The following is a 14,024-nucleotide window of genomic DNA, read 5'->3' on the forward strand; positions in this document are numbered from 1 at the left end:
CCATCATTTCTTGAATTCAGGTACTTTGTATCACCTGACATTTACATTGAGAGCTACGTGAAAAAAATTTTTCTTGGTTGGTGACCGCAGTGATTAATACGATGAGAGAAATAAGTAACAACTGTAAATATTATTTCACATTGCAACTTCTGCTGCAGCTCAAGTTGTCTGACTTCTTTATGGCACTTTCAGAAAAACATAGGTACAGTCTTTAAAGAAATGTAGTGAAAATAATCTTCTCCTGCTTGTCGTGAATTTCCCTAGACTACAGGACTTTTAAAGATGAGAATCTGTGTCCTAATCCAGAGCTCATTAATATTAATTGAACTCTTCCTACTGAAGTTTGTAACTGCTCTCTAGCAAATACTTTCTGTTATCCTAACTCTTTATTCCATCTTATATATTTACTGTGGATTGGCAATAAGACATTCTATGCAGAAAAAAAATAGATTCAGGCCAAGACTGGCACATGAGGTTCACATTTCTGCACATTATATCTCTTCTCCAGTCTACATTCTGCATTCCCTTCATTGTTTAGATGAAGAGTTTCATCCAGTCCTGTTTTGTCCAGCAAACAAGTTTTATTTGTTCGCTCTTGTAGATTTTTTTATTGCTGTTACTGTATTTGAAGTATGCATTTAATCTATCCAAGTTTCCCATCGCAAGTGACAAATGTCTCTGCTTAAAGCTGAGCAAATGCTCGGTCATGCCAAACTTGAAGTTTTCAGTCCATTGCTGAAACCAGCTGTGACCCATTACTAAAGCAGAAGCATTTGCTCCCAAGACTGCTGACTGCGTGGAGCATATACACCCTTTTAAAGGTTTGTCAGGACAGCAACAGGGCTTTTTTTCCTTTTTTTTTTTTTTAAAGAAAAAAAAAACATCCTTTCTAATTTTGTGTAGACAGTTCTAAAAGCAGCTTCCTAGGCACTGTCTGATCGCACAATCCTCTTAGTCTTTCTTACTCTGTAGGAGGGCCATCATATTTCCTGCTCTCAGTCAGTAGTTGGCTTTTCTCTCTCCCCTCTGTGTAATGACTGGAGTCAAGAGGCCAACACCTTACCCACTTCCAGTGATGATGTTATAGCTCAAACTTTGAAATGAGTTTTTTTTCTTTCTGTTTTCTTTCAGTTGGCACTTTTCAGGTAAAATCTCCATTCAATTCTACTCATTAGAAATATTTGAAGCGATGACTTTCCATTTATTATCTTAGTCCCAAAACAATTCATTTATTTTCTGCAAATGGAAAATAAGCCCTTTCATTCCAGCTTCATTTCTGGGTTCAGTTGTGACACAGTTCCCAGTTGTTATTTCTGCTTTAGCGCAGCTTTATACTTAGCAATTCCATAAAAGTCTACATCTAGCATGAAGTATATAATGTTTCTGATTCTTAAAAACAAATCAGATAAACTTAGCCATTGAAAAACTTGCATAAAGCAATTGTATGCAGTGGGTGCAGAACTGCTACATTACGGTTAAATAATAGAGATAGGATTAAATGACATGTCTTAGCTCTCAGCACCGAAAAAAAATCTTTTTTGATATGCCCAGGAAGAATATATTTTGAAAAGTTGGTGTATATTAGATTGATAGCATTTTCCATATCATTCTGCCTCCAGTGTTAGGCTGCCTTTCCTGAAGGTAAAAAAATAATTTTTTATTTTTTTTTTTAAGTTTGAGGTGAAACTTAAAAGTGTCTAGTGAGAATTGATAAATCTTCATAAACCAATAGACTGTAGTGACTAGAAGAAAAGAAATTAAAATGAAAATAAAGAGGTTTTGTTGTCTCTGGAAGTAGTGAGGATGGACGAGATCTTTACATATATGTTGTCCACCAGATGACTATGAGATACCTGTCTGGTGGAGCGATGAAAAGTCTAACATAGTTCCAGAATGGATCACACTTATTTATTTATTTATTCATTTATTTCCATACCTCGAATATTGTGTCCAGTTTTGGGCCCCTCACTACAAGAAAGGCATTGAGGTCTTTGAGGTGCAGAGGCATGTTCAGAGAAGAGCAATGGAGTTGGTGAAGAGTTTAGACCACAAGTCTTGTGAGGAGAGACTGAGGGAGGTGGGTTTGTTTAGTCTGGAGAAAAAGAGGATGAAACTTTGTTGATCTTTACAACTACCTGAAAGAAGGTTGTAGCAAGGTGGTGGTCAGTCTCTTCTCCCAAGTAGCAAGCAATACTACAAGAGGAAAGTGTCCTCAAGTTGTGCCAGGGGAGGTTTAAGATGGATATTAGGAAAAATTTCTTCACCGAAAGGGTTGTCAAGCATTGGAACAGGCTGCCCGGGGAAGTGGTTGAGTCACCGTGCCTGGAGGTATATAAAAGACGTGTAGATGTGGAGCTGAGGAAAATGGCTTAGTGGTGATTTTGTCAGTGTTAGGTTAATGGTTGGACTCCATGAGGTCTTTTCGAACCTAGATGATTCTACAATTCTATGGGTTTTTTTTAATTTCATGAAGAAACTGAATTTTCAACTTTACAGTACAAGGCACTGGTAAGATCTTATTAGGAATACTGTGAGCAATTTCATTTGCCTATGGACATTATCAAAGGACTTAAGCTGGAACAGATACAGTGGGAGCTATAAGCATATTCAGAGGGGTGGAATAGATTGAATGCATAAAGTATAATTTCCAGGAACATGTCAAGACAGAAAGACTATTTAAGGTAAAAATAATTAAGAAAATAAAAAAATGGATTAAAATTGATGATTAAAGTTTCTACTTATCTATTATTATTATTGTTGTTGTTGTTGTTGTTGCTGTTGCTGTTGTTGTTATTATTATTATTATTATTATTATCATTATCATTATTTTTACGATAGGAAAAGAATCTGGTTTAGTTTTGATGGAAAACAATAAGTACATAAAAAGAACTGCGCTGTAATTCCCAAATTCAGAAAAATATTTTTTTTCTTATGAGTTCTTGAGCATTTCTTGTGTTTTAGAGGAGTCTGGGTTGCTAATAGTTTTCACTTTATGTTTACCTTGTGAAAGCCAAGCCTTAGGACCTTTGTTGTTTGCCTAGCAGGGTCAGAAAAGATTTCTTCCTCTAAAGCCCATTCATGAATAACTTATAGTGTTTTCTTTTGTCTCTTGTTTTTCTCTGATGCATTGCAAACTAGCTCCCAGTAGCAGCTCTGGGATGAATGCATCACAGTTTTTTGTGTTTTTAAAATTTCTCAGTTATCCGGTTTATAAACCCGGAAGTTTATAACTCCTAAAGTTAACTAATCATAAGATTTGGGGTCAGGAGTGATTTGCCAGCTAGGCCTTCTTACCATGAAATTGTGGGGGAAAGGCTTGCCTTTCCCTGTAGCATGGGTTCATCTCTTCAGATATCTAAGAATTTTACCAAACTTCTTATTGTATTGGGAAACACATAATTTCAGAGCTTGGACGCTGTCAATTCCTCCAATCTCTCTTACTGTATTCCTGAGTTGATTATAAATTTGGCTTTCATTCTCTTATTCTCTCTTCAAAGCGTCGGTAGCAAGCTCCTTCCCATATGCTCACCATCTAGAGATACACAGAGATATTTCATGTACTGTACTGTCCTCTCCCATCTTGGGCACAGGCGATGCAGGTGGTGCTGCCAACCTCTGCTATGGGTAACATGGAGCCTCCTGCAGGGGCAGAAAGAGGGGAGAGTGTTTCTGAATTTATTTTTGCCCCGCTGACATTTTATACAGCAAAGTGCCAAGGCAACTAGCCCTACTCATCCCATTTATTCAGGCCTTCCGAAAAGAGTCCTTAGCCTATGTGAAGATCCCATTTTAAACCTGGAAATGACACACAGAAGCTCATAAATCTCCAGGTGAAGGGATCTGGACCCTTCGATCCTCTATGGGGTGTTGATATGAAAGACATAATCTGTTTATCTGCTAGGTGCTATATTACTCTGCAAAAATGTAGACAACAAATTCTGTTTCTTAAATATACAGATACTGAGAGAACAGATATTTTTCCTTTTCCCTGTGACTGTGTATCAATTAATGGGAAGTTGCTGGGTTTTTCATGTTGGGTTTGCTCAGACACAATACGAAAACAGTGCTTGAGTCTACACCAAAAAGCTCCTTGAGTCACAGATTGTCCCAGAAATGCAATTACTACTCAGAAAAGTGACATTCAGATGGTAGAATGGCTGTTGCTTAATTTCTTAGTGATAAATATTATACTGGCAAAACATAATTTGCTGCTTTAAAATTTAAACTGCTAAGCATTTTTATGCATTTGTACACTTTTGTAGCAAAACTTGATTGTCAGAAATAGGGGTTTTGGGAGTCAGAATCAGTAGATATTCACCTAGGATAGCAGTAGAAAATGTTCCTAGTGAGAGCAGCAGTCGAAGCAGTCTACCACCGAGGTACGTCTGAAAGTACTGTGAAGGGTCTCTATTGTGAATATGAATACAACACATTTTCAAAAACTTTCTAGAGTTTTTCTGAAAACCTTTTTTGTTTATCATAGACATGTTTTGAGTAATGTGCCAGTACACAAGCAGGTTTTTCATTTCCATCTTATCCAAAAAATCAAAACCAGGACTTCATAGGATTCCTTCCTAGGCAGGAATAGGGTACTTCCTAGGAAGTAATTTTAAACACTGATGGTAGAAGTAGATAGTCTTGGTTGAACCATTATTTTGTAAAGGCGGTTCGATTAGGTTGTGGTCAGGATTGTAAACTGACAACTTAAAGCTGTAATTGAAATATAATTAGTATAGTACTTCTATTATAGATTTGGAAGCTGAGGTTTAATACGTTGTGTACACCCCCCATGGTGAAGAGGTTGGTCATCTTTAAATAGAAACGTAAAATCATACATTGATGGAATCAGAGAATCATAGGATGGTTTGGGTTGGAAGGGACCTTAAAAATTGTCTAGTTCCAATCCCCCTGCCATAAGCAGGGATGCCTACCACTACACCAGGTTGCTCAAAGCCTCATCCAGAGTAGTCTTGAACACGTCCGGGGATGGGGCATCTACAACTCCTGTGGGTAACCTGTTCCAGTATCTCACCATCCTCATAGTGAAAAATTTCTTTCTAATGTTTAATCTAAATCTCCCCTCTTTCAGTTTAAAAGCGTTACCTGTCGTCCTATCATGACACTCCCTGGTAAAGTGTCCCTCCCCATATGTCTTGTAGGTGCTCTTCAGGTACTGGAAGGCTGCTATAAGGTCTCCCCAGAGCCTTCCCTTCTCCAGGCTGACCAATCCCAGCTCTCTCATCCAGTCCTCATAGCATAGGTCGTCTAACTCTGACCATTTTTATGTCCCTCCTCTGGACCATCTCTAACAGGTCCATGTCCTTCTTGTGGTGAGCTGTCCAAAGCTGGATGCAGTACTCCAAGTGGGGTCTCACCAGAGTGGAGTAGAGGGGTCAAATCACCTCCCTTGACCTGCTGGCCATGCTTCTTTGGATGCAGCCCAGAGTGTGGTTGGCTTTCTGGGCCGCGAGCACATATTGCCGGCTCGTGTTGAGCTTCTCATGCACCAACACCCCCAACATCCTTGTCTTCAGGGTTGTTCTCCATCCATTCTCTGTCCAGCCTGGATTTCTGCTTGGGATTGCTGTGACTCAGGTGCAGGACTTTGCACTTGGCCTGGTTGAACTTCATGAGGTTTGCATGGGCCCACCTCTCAAGCCTGTCCAGGTTCTTCTGGATGGCATCCCTTCCTCCACCATGTTAACTGCACCACACAGCTTGGCGTCATCAGCAAAATTGCTGAGTGTGTACTCAATCCCACTGTCCATGTCACCAACAAAGATGTTGAACAACACTGGTCTCAGTACCGATCCCTAAAGAACTCCACTTGTCACTGGTTGCCACTTGGACATCAAGCCATTGACTGCAACACTTGGAGTGCGGACATCCAGCCAGTTCTTTATCCACTTAGTGGTCTATCTGTCAAATCTGTATCTCTCCAATTTAGAGACCAGGATGTAGTGGAGGACAGCATCAAACACTTTGCATAAGTCCAGGTATGTGATGTCTATTGCTCTCCCCTTGTCCACCAGTGCTGCAACCTGCCATATGTCACCAAATTCGTCAGGCACAATTTGCCCTTCATGAAGCCCTGTTGGCTTTCATCAGTCACCTCCTTATTTTCCATGTACCTTAGCAGAGTTTCCAGTAGGATCTGCTCCATGATCTTGCTGGGCACAGAGGTGAGACGGACAGGCCTGTAGTACCCCAGGTCTTCCTTTTTTGCGATTTTTAAAAATAAGGGTAATATTTCCCCTTTTCCATAGAGTGGGAACTTCACCAGACTGCCACGACTTTTCAAATATAATGGAAAGCAGCTTAGTAACTTCATCCACAAGTTCCCTCAGGACCCGCAGACGGATTTCAGCAGGTCCCCTGGACTTGTCTACCTTCAGGTTCCATAGATGGTCTTGTACTTCATCTTGTCCTATAATGGGCAGTTCTTCATTCTGATAGCCCCTGCCTTTTCCTTCTGCAACTTGGGCAGTGTGGTTAGAGCCCTTGCTGGTGAAGACCGAGGCAAAAAAGTCATTCAGTACCTCAGCCTTCTCCATATCCTGTGTGACCACATATTCCATTTCCTTCTGGAGAGGACGCACATCTTCTCTAGTCTTCCTTTTATCTCTGACATACTTACAGAAGTTTTTCTAGTTGTCCTTGATGTCGCTGGCCAGATTTAATTCTAGCTGGGCTTTAGGTTGCCTAACCTGGTTCCTGACTGCTCAATCAGTTTCTCTGTATTCCTGCCAGTCTACCTGTCCTTGCTTCCACCCTCTGTGGGCCTCCTTTTTTCTTCTGAGCAAGTCCAGGGGCTCCTTCTTCATCCACACCAGCCGCCTGGCTTTTTTTTGCCTGACTTCTTCTTCATTGGTATACATCGCTCCTGAGCTTGGAGGAGGTGGTCCTAGAATATTAACCAGCTTCTTTGGGCCCCTCTCCTCTCCAGTGCTATATCCCATGAAACCCTCCCAAGCTGATCTCTCAAGAGGCTAAAGTCTGCTTTCCAGAAGTCCAGGGTAGTGAGCTTGCTGTGCTACATCCTCAGTGTCTTAAGGATCTTGAACTCTACCATTTCACGATCACTGCAGACAAATCATTGTAAATATTTTTGCTTGAGATAATTACGAGATAACGTTTACTACGTTCTACATACTACATTACTACTACATACTACATTACATACATTTACTACATTTGACTACATTTGGACGTAACTTAACTCGGGATTTGATCTGTAACTTTCCTAAGGAGCCAGGAATTTTGAGCTTACATCCTGAATACTTTTCCCTGTTTCCACAGATAGGAACATAAGGAAAAATGAGCAAAAACTTGACATACAACCTGAAAAAAGCTAAGGCTCATTTTCAGACATGTTCAAGTTCTGCATGACTTTAGAGATATGTCTGAATAGCATGACAATTGAGAACATTCCAAATGTGCCAAGGACTGAAACAAATTCTGTCCTGAGGACAAGAGAGAGATTAATGTAGTAGTCCATGGAGAAATCCTCAGAGGACATCCAACAAATTACCGTTCCCATGATCATATCATAGGAGTAGAAATGGAAGATGAATGACTGCTTCTAGCAATAAGTGAAGCTCTTTAGTGGTTAAAATCTTACAGCTCACCTAGGCACATTTGCACGTTCTTCTCTGCAAACCAAGATCATATTCCTACAGAAGAAAGCCATTGCCATCACAAGCCTAGTGCATAAAGGTGACCTAAAATTTCAGTTTGGTCTGTACTGTTAAAGTGGTTAAACTATCCTTTCCAGACTGATGTATAAGCAGTGCCAGAGGAGTAGCAAAACATTTGAAGAATGGGAATAGTATTAGGAAAGTTTCTGAAGTTATCTTCAGAGGAAAAGCAAAATGTGCCTCTAAAACACCTGACTAGATCTGCTGATGTAAATAAGCACAGTATGACAACTGACATATCAGTCTCTGCCCTTGGCCCTCCTCTAGGCTTTCAGACCAGTAAAGAATCATCTCAGATAGGTCAAAATATTGCCTTTGCTGTGAGACATTTTTTGGTCCCATCTGTCCTCAGTAAAAAAATAATTCTCCTTCTTTGACACACTCAGCATTGCACATCCCTAAAAGAAATGTGTTAAAGAATACTTCTGATTTCTTCAAAAACTTAAGCACTAAACACAATGAATTGGTTAAATAACTAGTACACACAGATAGTAGCTTGTAATTTTCTAATGATTGTCCCAAGTATGTTGCAGAACTAAGGCAGGTTCATTCACAGTTGCCCTCTCTGAATATAACTTTAGTTAATGATAGTAAATATTTTTTGTTCCTGTTTTTTCCCTCATTTGACTTTCTCAGTTCCATATTTGTTGCTAACACCCTTCCTGCAGAAGCATTCTATGTAACTCAGTATTGTTTTTTTCAACAAATATAATTAATTTGTATTTCAGAAGTACACAGCTTCTAATCCTTTAACACACATACTGTTTTTGGTGCCACTAAGAATGTTATTAATATTTATATATAATATGGATCAAAACCCCTGCAATAATGGTTCAGAAATAATCAGAAATTAGTATGATGGTTCATGAAAATCAGTAATTTTTCTTGGGTCATTACAAAAATGTAGTCTACTTCAGTTTGGTAAAATTCCGGTGGCTTTAACTCTGTGGTGTGTTCAGGGTTCCATAATCTGAATTAATTTCACTTCTGTGAAAGCTGATTGTAATTGCTCTTCATTTGATTGTGATGTGGTAAACATTCTCTGCAGCTATTATAAACTATACACTCCACCCATACATTCAGAGCGTGGTGATTAACATTGTTCTATTTATCCACCATGGAGTATTTCTAAACTGAAGGAATTCAAAAGAACAAGCAACAAATAAAAAAGAGGTCTGAAGAGATTGCATGTACCTTATTGTCATCAAACAGACTCTGAAAGCTAATCAAAATGTTATGTGTTTTATCTAAGGGTCTTTTGTTTTTTCTATCAAAGGGAACTCTTTAATTTAACTGTTGGGGATTCACCTTCAATTAAGGTTTTCTTTAAACTCTATGTATTAACCATAATTATGAAAGGTTGGACATAAAATAAGAAAGATGAGACAAAAGAGAAATTGAAGAGTTGGAGATGGGTATTTCAAAGCCAAGCTGGCTGTCTTCTGAACTCACTTAGAGCACATTAGTTCATTCAGAAGTGCTTTAATTTATGCCATTTCCCCAGTTTCTGCAAGACTTGTCTTGGGTAGTGAATGAGGAATGTATTTGGCACATCTGTTGTGCTGCTTTCTTCATATTGGTCTCTGAGCAGATTCCAGACAATATGGGGTTTTTTTGTCGTTTTTAGAGTTCACATATGCACGGCAGACAAAATTAGATCCCATACAGGCAAAGTAGATCCTGTTCTCTGTAATGGTTCAAATTAATCTCTGTCCAATTTGTGAAGATACTGCTAAATGAATGCAAGGATAGCTGGAATGGGAGTCCTTTGTTTGTATATATTTTCAGATGGTCTGCAGTAGTCTTTTCTTCACTATGCTGCCTGTATCTTTTATTTATCAGTTACAGTTGGCCTTGCCTCAGTTTTAGCCATCCGCATGCCAGCTGTCTAGTTAAAACTTATTATTTTTGCCCCATTTAAAGTCAAAACAGAAAGATGAGCACTCCCAAAAGATGTTTCACTCCATATATCTTAGAGATCTAGTCTAGCATTTAGTTTTCTACACTCACTGGAGACAAAGCTAAACCAAATGTCTTAGAACAGCCAACTTCTACATCTATAATGTTAACTAAAATGAATGTTTGTTTTAACATCTTTCACTAATTTAATGAAAATAATTAGATCAGTAGAAATATTTTCACTGACTTCAGTGGGGTATGGGATTAGACCCTAAGGATTCCCTATGTTTTTATGATATTTATCGTTTTCTTTTTTTCCAAGTAGTTTATAATAACTCTGTTTAGTGTTGAACCCATGAACATGTATACTGAGGCCCTTTTTCCAATGGCTTTTTAAACCTCCTTAAGACAAGAGCCTGATATTAATCAGAATTTTCTGTATATTACTAAAAATAATTCCAAGCTTTACTTGGATATTGCTTTTTTATCCTATACAGCAATGCTTTCTGCAGATATATTGAGGAAAGTAAGAATAAGGACTTTGATACCTCAGGATGCATTTCTGCACAATTTGATATCTCACTTCCAAATAACCCCCAAAGAAAAACAGGGGAATAGGTCTTGTCTTTGAATAAGATCTAGAGTTGGTAGATATTAACAGATTTCCACTGACCTATTTGGAGCAAAGCCATTTTTTAAGACAATATAAGTTTTGTTTCATCATTTAGACACTCGTTGGATCTAATCAGAGATTTCTATCATAGAAACATTATGATGATTCAAAATAGCTGGGTATTTCTGAACATTTACAGAGGTGACTTTATCCTGTGAGTCTTGAAAAAGAACCACATATCAGCTGACTTCGTGGCAGGTTTCTTAGTTTCTTGAATGACTGTTGTATTCATCCTTATTCAGATGTAACCCCACTTAGAGACCTAGATACAGCAGAAACAGAGGGCATATGAACACAGAGATTTAAATAAACAAAAAAAGAAACAAAAAACTTTCTGAGGAGTTAGTCTTGGTAGGAGACTGCAAAAACCTTTATGATTAAGTTTTTATTCGAATTTAATGGTGAAATCTTGCTTCCTTTTTGGTATTTGAGTTTGGGAGTATTTTGTGTATTGCAGTTTAATATTTGTCATTGGTATACAAATTAGTAATTTACAGTTGCATGGAACCTGATACACTGGGACACAGTGTGGAAAACCAGATAATCCAATAGCTGAAGTCTTGAAAATAATCAGAGTTGCTTACAAATGCATAGCATCTTTCATATCCCTAGAAGTCTGTGAGATGGAAACTTGCTAACAGGTCTCATAGCATGAATTTGCTTATGACTTCTTCAACTCAAGCATTACTTTTTTCTCCTCCCTAAATTGAGTTAGTGAACTCCTCAGCGTTCAGCAATATGGCTGCAGTTCAGATGAAGAATCTGAATTTTCTTTTGCTTTTTTCATGAGGGTCACATTATAACTCCTTGATTTGCACTGTGGTTTTGAAAAAGGAGGGATAGGTAGTCAAAGTTGTGTTTCTGTCTACTTGGTTATACAACCAAGATGGAATGGCTTTTTTAAAAAAGCATGGCTTAGAAAAGCAAGGCAATAAACTCCAAATATGACTAAATCTAACTGTCTGTGCCTATTTTTTCATCAACAGATACCAAAACTTAATGTTTAACTGAAAGCCAGACTTTGAATTCAAGAGATAGCAGAGAAAACTAGGAAAAATCTGTATTTTTCTAGTCTCAGAGTTAATTTGATGCAGGATATTGGGTCCATCCAAAGAAACAGCTGCAAAGTGCATTTCAAAAAGAGAAAAAAGTTCTTGAAAGCGTCAGAGAATTGAGAACAGGAATATGATTGGTATGTATTAGAAAAGCATCCCCGGTAAGAATGTATTTCGTTTAAAATTGAGCCACGGAAATGTCAGTGAAGATCTAATGGTTCCAGAGCTGCGAATAGGTAAAATGGAGTTTTACCATACCACTCCTTCCCATAGGAAGGAGTAAAAGTTGAAAAGGGACACTTTTAGGCAGTGCACATAATTTCCATCATTTTCTTAGTGCTCCCTTACTTTTCAGACTTGTAAAGACCCAAGTAAACCTTCTGCTCAAGTCCCCTTTCCTAGGCAGGTGTACAAGCTTGGAACTAGGTTATGACACTCTCATGGCAGAAGATGCTTTAACCACAGGTTCATTGTATAGTCAAAGGAATTTGGCTCACTTGATGGAAGGTAGCTTGTATCTCCAAATCCTAGCTCAGGATTTGACTCGTGTTTTTTTGCTGAATATAATTCCGATGGGGGAAGGATAAGGTCCTGAGTTCCTTTGCTGGGATACAAGTATGTTTCTGATCCACGACTGTCTTGCTAAGTGGAATACTGATTTATGAAATCTGGACTGACCTCTGCTTCTCCTTAAGCTACTCTTCAGTACAGGATAAAAAGGTGGAAACCAGAGGAAGGTTACAATGGAAGTGGCAAGGCTTGGCTGCGTACATGCACCATCCCCTTGATAAAACAGATCAGTTAAAAAATCTTAAGCAAAATCACTGACTTTGCCATTACAATGAAAGGGCCACATGGGCAAAAGTAAGTATTTTGAGAAAGGCACTGTGTTCATAGTTGTAAAGAATGATGTGTTCTTTATATTCATCAAACAATTGGCATAGAGAAAATACAGCAAACTTCCCTGAGAAATATCTGCTGCTCAACCCTTTGCAGAATTACCTTTGCTTTCCAAATGTATGGCAGATATAGTTAGTCTGTGCAGTTTTCCATAATGCTTCTCAGGCTAAGATATTATATCCATCCAATACAAACTGAAAGCATTGCATAAATCCTGTGAGTCAGTCCTAATTCTCTTTCGTGAGCCTGCTAGCAAGGGTGATAATTAGCACTGAAGAACCTGGATAAGGGATGTAAGCAAGAATTAGATCAAGGATTAGACTCAGAGGTCAGTCTCAAGGTGCCTTTAGGCTCCCAATTTGATACCAAGATAGGATTTAGATACCACAAGTCCAAAACAGAAGACTGTGGCCAATGTCCATCCAGCCTTTATTTTCTCATTTTATATCAAAGTCTTCCTGATTGCACCTGGGAAGTTTTTGAGCCTGTTTATATTTGACTTTGCCTTGATAGAGACTTTTTGCACTCAACGCACAACAAGTTGCTTTTCTGGTGCTTCTTTGACCAAGTTGTTATCAGACCAGATAGCATGCTCTGGAAATCTGACAAAACAAAGATCAATTTTCTCCTAAAATGTAAATTTGGCTACTTTCTTTAAAGTACAAATGTCTGAAACTTCAGATTCATTTTCAAGCCTCCAGCTGGCTTGAAAGACTGCGGCTGGGAGGCTGCCCCAAAATGGATGTGAATGCCAATGAACTTATGGGGGCAAAAAACCTTGTGACTTATAGAACACATGGGAAGACATACGGAGTAATACAGAAATATGTGATAAAAAATGAAGCATCTGAAAACATAATATTGCAGTGGCTAGCCTTCCAGTTTTTGACCTCTGAAATATAATGAAGTTTCAGGGAAGCACTGGTATTTCCCCCACTGTTAAGGATGTTAAGAAAGCCAACACATCAAGCAGACCCCAGGAGCTTGGGATCCCTCCTTCCCCGCCATTGCATCTCCACCTGCTGCATGTTCCAAAGCTGTAATTGTCTCCCTCTCCAACCAACAGATGCAGCTACTGCTGTTTCCCTTTGTGGGTCTGACCAGCAGCAAGGTGTTGGGTATAACCCGCAGACACACACACGCTCACAGAACATGCAGACTCAGGGGCTCGCCACACAGGCTGCCACAGGCACAGCACTGCATTTAGCAGTACTCATGTGCACATAAAATTCACATAAATTTACATACATTCACACAAAATATAAACAGAGGCAACCCTGGCCTGTTCCTCCTCTGCAGCTGATCAGGATTGAAGCTCGGATGCACTCTCACTCTCTACTTTCACGCACACTCTTATATTTACACATCCTCAAGTATCAGCATGGCCACTAAGTCTGTCTAATCATAGAATTATTTAGGTTGGAAAGACCTTTAAGATCATCAAGTCCAACAATTAACCTAGCACTGCTAAGTTACCAGTAAACCATGTCCATCAACACTACATCTACATGCCTTTTAAATACCTCCAGGGATGGTGACTCCCTGCACAGTCTGTTACAGTGCTTGACATTTTGGTGAGGAATTTTTTTCCAAATATCCATCCTAAACCTCCCATAGGACAACTTGAGGCTGTTTCCTCTTGTCCTACTGCTTGCTACTTGGAGAAGAGACTCTCCCACCCTCTCACTACACCCTCCTTTCAGGTACTTGTAGAGAGCGATAAGGTGTCCCCTCAGCCTCTTTTTCTCTGGACTAAACAACACCAGTTCCCTCAGCCGCTCCTCATAAGACTTGTGATCT

The sequence above is a fragment of the Rissa tridactyla genome, chromosome Z (assembly GCF_028500815.1).
Source record: "Rissa tridactyla isolate bRisTri1 chromosome Z, bRisTri1.patW.cur.20221130, whole genome shotgun sequence".
Lineage (NCBI taxonomy): Eukaryota > Metazoa > Chordata > Aves > Charadriiformes > Laridae > Rissa > Rissa tridactyla.